Raw genomic sequence first — 8,920 nt, forward strand, 5'->3', positions numbered from 1 at the left:
CCCATGCCTCCTTTGGCATATTTGCATCCTGAATATGCACAATCATGGAGTCCGAAATACTGATAGACAGCCAGTACATAACTTTCCTGGCTCTCTCATGCCATCCTTTGAATGCCTGCATTTCCTGTTGACTGGGAACATTAGGAAGAACAGGTTCTTCTTCATTTCCTGTAATGAATTCCCAATAGCCTTTTCCTATCAAGAAATTTGTCATTCTAAACTTCCATGCCTGGAAGTTGTTCTTGTCAAGCTTTTCAGTGACAATCTGTGAAAGAGAATCAGATGCCATTATAGAACACTGCAAAATATTCTGTCACTGCAAAAAACACAACTTTTGCCACACACGGGCAGATCTGCAAAACTGACGAAAGTGGTATGCAAATGTGTAGTGTTCTTTTTTTTTTTCGAAGTGAGTAGTTGTTTTGTTAGTTCCTTGTATTGTACTGTTGTTTTGCGATGAATGGTTGTGTCTTCACAAGGAGTGATATATCTGGCTTTTGTTTCGCAATGTGCGCATTGTTCAGCTGGTGCAATTAGTTTATGTGTTAATGTGTTTGTGCAATTGTTGTCGTTTTTCTCATGTGCGGCCTCGTAATTGGTGTTACATTATTTCATCGATTGATCGCTATGTATTATTTGTTGCAAATGGTCATTCTATGCAAATAGTCTATGTTTTTGTAGAAAAATGTTTTTTCGTGTTGTCCTTTGGCCATTTTCCAAGCATGTGTGTCCCTTTTAAGATATACGGTTTGTTTTTGGAGTAGTAAACGCTTGTAAGATATGCATGCGTATGTTGTAGTATCTTCTTACACTCTATGCAAATGCTCTCATTTTTTGAAAAAAAAGCTTTTTCATGTTGTCTTTTGGCCATTATCCAAGCATGTTTGTCTTCTTTAAGATACACGTAATGTAAGCACGTAGTATCTTGAATTGTGTTAATGTATGCATGTACAAAAGGGTGGTTGTGGGATAAGTTTCATGTAAGATGTATGGATTAAGTTACCAAGTTGATTACGTTTCTTTTTTTTTCTTTTTTTCCCCCCTTTTTTTGGTTTTTCGTATTTGCTAGGCTTCATGTTTGTATCTGTTAGGTTTTTTTGGTTTAAAAAAGAGGTTGTTCCAGGGACTTGATTATCTACATGGATGTATCTGTCAGGTATTTGGTTTTTCATATTTGCCAGGCTTCATGTTTGTACATTTTTATTAATATGTGTTTTTACTATTTTCATATGTTTTATGTTTGAATTTTTCCCTTTCGTTCCTATACTGCGTCAAGAAATCAACGAACGTTTAGTATTTCTTCAGTTTTTTTTCCCCTTCCATGTGTTTGTATGTTTTGTGTCCTATCTTCTAAGAGCAATCATTGTATGGTTTTTATCACTTTTTTTTTCTCCTTACGCGTGTATGTATGTTATGGAATGATCCGTCCAATATGTGTATGACATTCTAGAGCGACTCGCTTCATTTGGTATGTTGCTCCAGATGTGGTCTAATTGTGTTCCATATATTGTCATGATTTGATGGCATTGCAAGTTGTACTTAAAATTGGTCATTATTTGTTGTAGTGTTTGTGATTGTCTTGTTTTTTGCAGCATGTCGATGTTGAAATTTCCTATTAATATCACGTTGGTTGCATTGTAGATGTTTGATAATGTGGATTTTAATAATTGGAAGAACAAATTATATGCAATAGATGGTGATTTGTAAATGTTTGCAATTGTGTAGTGGTTGTTTTTTGTTTCGATGTGTGCAATTGTTATTTCAATTCCATGTTCTGTAATCATACTTGTTTGAAGAATGGTGATGTGTTGTCGAACTAATATGCAACTAGTCTGGTTGTTTATGCATTTAAAAGTTGAAGGGAGATGTGTATCATTTTCTGTAGTTTGGGTCTCTTGGAAACAAATAATATCTAAATTCATGAGTGTTAGAGTGGCTATGATGTCTTGTTTGTATTTTTGTAATGAACTTGTGTTCAAAGATTGAATAAGAATAGTCTTTTCTTTATAGTTGGGAATTTCATCATTGATGTTTTCCCATTTTGATTGAGTAGCTAGTCTCTGCATTTCATCGTGTACATCTTTATCTACAGATTACAAGGAAGTGTTGTTGTAGTGGTTGCAGCAGGTAGAGTTTTTTTATTTTTTTGACATGCGACAGTGTTGTGTATGCGAGACCATGTGTTCGAAAGCCCGTTGGAGAGAAGGCAACATTCTCGATTGTCAGCCCTTGGGATCTATGTATGGTTTTTGCTGGTTGCTGCAGCTGGTTGGATCGGGAATTGTTTTCAAGTTAGGATAGTTTTTTTAGAAGGGCCAATTTGTATTTCTTTTGTTACTCTCAATATCAGTGTCGATTTTCGATCAATAGTTGTTGTGTACGTGTGATTGTTTTTTTCCCTTGTTTCTCTGCCTATTTGTGGGTTTTGAAATCGAATCCATATGATGTCATCATTTTGATTCGTGGACATGCTCATGAAAATACTGTATGTGCCATTCACAAGTCTGTCTTGTTGATTTACATTTCCTGAGCATATTTCAACTAGCATTCCCTCTTTAATTTGTATAATTGTTCTGAGGCCATCTGTTGCTTTTGGGTTTTCCAATAGTTTACATGAAATGTGGCTACTATTGTTAAATGTGTCAATTGCTTCAATGTTATATTCTTTCCCGTTTGTTTCATGAAATACCTTTTTGTTGTGGTTATTCATGTCTAAGTTTGTGTAGTAAAGATGGGGGAAAGTGGGGTCCTGTGGTGGCGGGCAGAAGCAGCTATCGATTACGTATTTTATTTGTTCTTGAGTGTGTGCACATATTCTGAAATAGTTAAGTGCCTCTATGAATTTGTTGTCATTCTATCGCATTGGTTGTTTCAACTCGTAACATTTTGGTTTTGTAAGCCAGTATGTGTTTGCTATCGTTTCGATTGTATCTTCTTCTTTTTTGAATACCCAACTATCTCTTACTAGTTTTGCTTGGTATAAGTCACCTAAACAAATGACATCGATGCCACCAAAGTATTATGTGTGGTTTCTTTTGAATGTACGCATGTGAAGGTCTGCAAAATCTAAAGTTCTTCTACTGACTAGCGAAATCTCATCAAATACAACAAGTTGTACTTGCTTGTAGAGGCGAATGATTGTATCTAGTTTTTCTCTGGCCAAGCTTGTTAGGTTCTTTATTTGCAATCATGGTAAATGAAGTGCAGAGTGAATAGTGAGGCCGTTTATGTTGTATGCCACTTTTCCTGTGTAGGCTAACATCAGGACATGTATCAAATTGTAATGTATGTTTTGTATCGTCTGATTGTAATGTCGCAACAAGCCTTGAACTATGAGGATCAGAAGATATGTTTTCCCTGTTCTAGCTCCACCTGTTAGAAACAGGTGTATTTTCTTGTTTGGTTTTATTCATTTTTGTATCATAATGTCATCAAACAGTTGTCTTTGTTCGAAGTTTAGTGATCGAATCATTTTGAAGTACTCGTCATTCAGCATGAGAATTTGTTTTTTTTAAGGGATTATAAATTTGTTGTTCAATGTTTTTTTATTTCTTGCTTTTAAGTCCAATGCGATATCATATTTGGGGAAGTTGTGGTCTTGCGATGCATCATCTTCACTTTCTGTATCATCATGCTTGTTGATTGATAATGTATCACATGCATTTGTTTCGTGATCGCTATCATCATCTTTCGTGTATAAAGCTTTGTTTTCTATAATTGTTTGATAGCGAGTAGTGTAAGCCTCTTTCCAAGATCCATGTGTTAATAATTCATGTTCTTCATCGTCTTTAAAAGGAAAGTATAATAGTAACTGCTCACGATAGTAGTTCTCTGGATCTTTTGTTGCATTGAACTTGACGAATCTTATGATTTTTTTTTTTCCTTTTTTTGATGGTGCCTCTTTTTTTATCGTATTCAGCGACAAATGTTGCGAGGCAAATGTTGTTCATGTTTTCTCTTTTTTTATATTTGTCTATGACAGTTTGACATGTAATATCTGTTGATTCAATGGGGAGTTATTGCAATTGCTGCTTCCTTTTAAGAATGAGAGCTCTATTTTGTTGATGATTTGTGTTTATAAAGGAAAATTCTCTGGTTGTTCTGTGTAATCGTAAAGACAAAGTAATGAAAGATGCCAACTATGCAATCATTTGTTGCCCATGCAAAAATGTGTTGCCCATTGCTTGCACCCTATCGTGTGTGCTACTGTCATTTTCTGTGCAAGCTTTCATTGTCTCTCCAAGACTTGTTATTGTGTGATCCATTTTTGTCATGTACGAAGTGCAATATGTTGTAGCTGAGTATGGATTGATAATGTATTGTACGTCCACGTTTGATTGCCACAAAAAACTCATTTCATGATTGAAAGCATTTGTGAAAAAGTCTTTTGGATGTCTTTTTAAGAACAATGTTGTTTTCAAAATTGATGACCGTGGTGCTAGTATATATGTTGAAATGTCAATTCCAATATCGACTATCCATTCAACAAATGTCATTTGTGTGTCGTGTTCTATACAATCTACAACCTTTCTGCACATGATAGCATCATAAAAAAGGTCCAGTGTCCCAATTGTCTCATCATTGCAAATGCATCTTTCCTGAAATTCTCTTTGTAGTCTGGCGAAGTCCGCAAATTCTCAAAGTTCTTGTACCCTTTTCTAGATCTTAAAATAGTGTCAATGTTTGTGTCGTTCATAACATCCTTTGCATATATTGTTTTATTTTGTAGTGCTCCTTTACGCAAATGAACCCAAACTGATTGCATGACCTTATTGATTAAAACTTTGATCGATTTGAAAAATAAATTTGGTATATTTTGTGAGAAATGCAAAGATGTGTGTGTTAATTCCCATTTTGCTATGTCTTGGTATGTTAGCCTTGTGTTTCCAATAAGTCTTTCATGGCCGAAAAACAATGTTGGAAAGTTTAGTTCTTCATTGTGTTTGTCTTGAAACAAACCTAATGGAGTGTTGTCTTCACAAGGAGCCACATATCTAACATCTGTTTCATAATCCATGACTTGTTCAGCTGCAATAAGATTATGTATCAATGTGTCTGTATAGTCGTCAATTTCCTCAACATCAGCCTCATAATTGGTATTATCTTCTCCCGTTGACTGATTGCTATGCATTATTTGTTGCAAATGTTCATTCCATTTGTTGTTTATTTCAATGTTGTTAGCTTTATAAAGTGGTGTTTGCATAAGGGTATCCAGTGTGCGCATTAGGACATTCGGACGAACTTTTTTGAGAAGATATGTACTCTTATATTGTAGTTTTTTCTTGATTCCAAGGATTATGGATGATTCATCATTAATGAATCGTGCTCTTCCAAACTAAGTACCATGGCTTTCATTCAGCGTGTGTTTGGTTGCATCGTTCCTATGTACATAAACATTTCAGGATGTTTTATTATAAGTTGCACTTCTTTTGTTTGTTTTGGAAGCTTCGTAGGCACTAAATTATCATATTTAATTTCGTCATTAGTATGATACGTTTTTAATTCAAAACCGAAAGTGTTGAATAGAACATGTTGCAAGAATAGGTCATCAGCACAGTAGTAATGATGATCATGTAGCAATCCTTGAAAGTATTCTTCAGTGCTCTTGATGTGTAAGTAAAGTTGTTTAAAGAGGCTTGATTTAAAGAATCGTAGCCCCCATTCCTCGTGTGCAAATGTAGTTGTCTTTAGCAATTTGCACCCTTCGAAGTAAACTATTTTCTTTAGTGTTGCGGGCGTTACATGAAAGTGCAATATATAAGATATGGATGTAAATCCACATTTGTTTTGTAGGGAGAGGTTGTAGAAAGAGTCATCAATGTGAATTTCATTCAAGGAAATGTAGTTGCTAGTTTGTGAGTGTGCACTTTCCATAATGAGAGGTGTAGGGGAAGTTTGTACGTAGAATGATGGCATCTTGAACTTAATTGTATTCATGTTGAGATGTCTTTTGCAATCACTCAATGAATGTGTGTGCGATAATTTGAAAAGTGTTTGAAAGTATTAAATTGAACTGTTTAATCATATTGTCGCATGCTATTCGAAGATAACATGACAGCTTATAAAAATGTAAGATATATTATTAATGTAAATAGTTTTTATCATCAATCTTGCATTTTCAACTTTAAAAAAAATAGTAAATTGGTTTTAGGGTGCAAACATGAAGTTATTAACGAAGCATAAAATCGTATGTAATAGAGATAAAGAGGATAAAAGTCATCTGTTCGAAAAGAGTCTCAAATTTCAAAAAAGGGTTGTACAAAAAAGAAGCAGCCCCTACAATGGAAGGACTTGGTCTTGTATAAGCAGACACGAGTTTCTATCATCGTATTGAAGATGCTAATGGTGGTAAAGCTGCTTCGAAGGGTATTTCATGTTCTTCTATTAAAAGTAAGTCACTCTACTTTCAAAGGATAGCAAAGTAAAAAACAAGGAAGGCGGATGGTTCTTAAATGTATAGGGTAATAAAGTTTAGGTACTTGAAGTAGTTTTTAAAATTATCTCCAGTTACTGAGTACGTGTAGAAAATTTTGATAACTGCATAACTAAGGAACATGACAATAAACAAGGTAAAGAAGTTTAAGTGCTTAAAGTTATTACTTGGATTTGTAGAAATTAATGAGCACTTATTCGAATGTTTTAGTTTTTCAAATTCAAGCGTTATGAGCACAAAATTTTGACGAGCACATGATTTTGAATTATTGAAACAAAATATTGCAGTTAAAATTTTAAGTATGTCAGAATATCGAAAAATCATTTAAGAGCAAAGTTTACATATTGGTAACAACACATAAAGCAAGAAGAGACATTGTAATTTTTTCAGTTTGATTGGAAATAAGCCATATATAACAGGGTATATTATGTCCTTTTATTAAAAGAAAATCATTTTACTTCCAAAGCAAAACAAAGTATAAACCAACAAAGTTGCGTAGGTGTTAAATTTGTAGGGCAATACATTTATATGAAATTTTTATAAGTGTATAACTAAGTATTATGAGAATAACCATAATACTGGAAATGCGAAATGGCATAAAACTTTGATAAACCATTCAAAAATGAACTTTACATTTGAAATGAACATGGTGGAATAGTGGTGTGTGACAGAGAAGTGTATACTAAGTGTGAAATCATTCGTTGTTAAAGGCAAAAGTAGAATCGCAAACTAGAAAACCACACATCAGTAAGAATATCAAGAACCAATCTAAGAGTGAACTTTACATATTGGTATCAACACAGAAAGTTAGAAGTAACGTCAAGCTTTTTCCAGTTCGAACAAAAAGAAGCCATATGTATGGGAGTATACTATGTCATTTTATTAAAGGCAAATCATTCCACTTCTGAAGTAAAACAAAGTATAAACCAACGAAGTCGGTAGATTTATAAGGTAACAAATTCATATGAAGTTTTTGCAAGTGTATAACTAAGTATTACGAGAATGAACCATCGTACTTAAAATGTGAAACATGATAAAACTTTGATAAACCATTCAAAAATGAACTTTACATTACATATTATTAATAAGAAATGAAACAATGACAATGTACAAGCCTTGTTTATGTACAATTTTTTTTTCTTTGTATAAAAACAAGACATATTTACAAAGATGTATCATACCCTTCTCAAAGCAAAGCACTCTACTATTGAAGCACTAAGCCTCTGTGCTTTTAACAAGGAAATAAACATGGCGGGATAGTGCTGTACACCGGAGAAGTGCATACTTAGTGTGAAAACGTTCGCTATACAAAGCGAAAGCAAAATTACAAACCAGAAAAACACACGGTACTGTATCACATTGTGGTAGAGGCATCATAATCGATGAGGCTAGGCAGGAACATTGCGCAGCGGAATAAATCCTGCAACTGCACCATGCATGTTGACTAAGAACCTGTCCTCTATTTTCTTGTCGAAGAGTTCGGACTTCAAGTATTGCGTGTCATCCTCCAACATCTCAATGAAAGGGCATGGCACATCCAAGACTTTTTCAACCCAGATGTCTTTCAACATGATATCTACAATTGCACCATCTAGACTGGTAATAATGCCTTTCACTTTTGGAATTTTCTCCAAGACTGTAACTCGGTTGCATGTCAGGCAGCATGCAACAGTGTTGTCTTTTGAAAATTTTCCTTCTTTATAGATACTCCATATGGTTTTGTAGAGTGTCGAATTGATTCCAATGACACTGAGCACGCCGCTCACCTTGACACAAAACGTCAACAAAGCAAACTATCAATAGAATCAGATAAATACACTAAGCATCATAAAATGTTATGGGGTAGTAGAGTGTACTTGATTGCCATAGCCTATTTGTTGAATGTGCGAGTGGAAGACACGAGCTAGCCTTACAAAGATAGATGGAATTCTAGCTGCGACTAGAATGGTCTGATCTAACATGTTTAGTGTGATGGGCTGACTTTTCTTCTTTACACCAACATTCCGCAGTATAAAGTGATAGAAACCGGCAGCTTTAAATCTTTTAGCGATCTTCACATAGTTGGAACATCTGTTACTCCAAAATGCTAGCTGCTTCAAACAAGGGAAAATCAAAATAGGTTTTCTAAGGATAAAAGAGAGGGTAAGATGTACATTACGCGTAATGGTTGGAGGAGAGGTATTTACAGTAAGTACGTACCGTTATCAAGTCCGCATCCTTGTCATCACCAACAATTAGCTCATCCATCTGTCGGATTGAACTACAAACCTTGATGACCGTAACTGCAACTATTGCCAAGGGAAGATAATTTACCTAGCCTTTAATACTGAGCTCCTTGCATTCTTCGTTGTACTTACAAATGGTCGTTGTCGGGATAAACATTGGATTAGATGTGAATGGCTCACACTGTTCTATTCTGGTGGAAGGATCGAAAACCAATGTGAAGTCAGCCGTCCCTCCGGTGTTTCGAGTATTTCTATTGCATAC

Source organism: Dipteris shenzhenensis, chromosome 12 (genome assembly GCF_047967505.1).
Source record: "Dipteris shenzhenensis isolate YYH24624 ecotype China chromosome 12, Dip_SZ_1.0, whole genome shotgun sequence".
NCBI lineage: Eukaryota > Viridiplantae > Streptophyta > Polypodiopsida > Gleicheniales > Dipteridaceae > Dipteris > Dipteris shenzhenensis.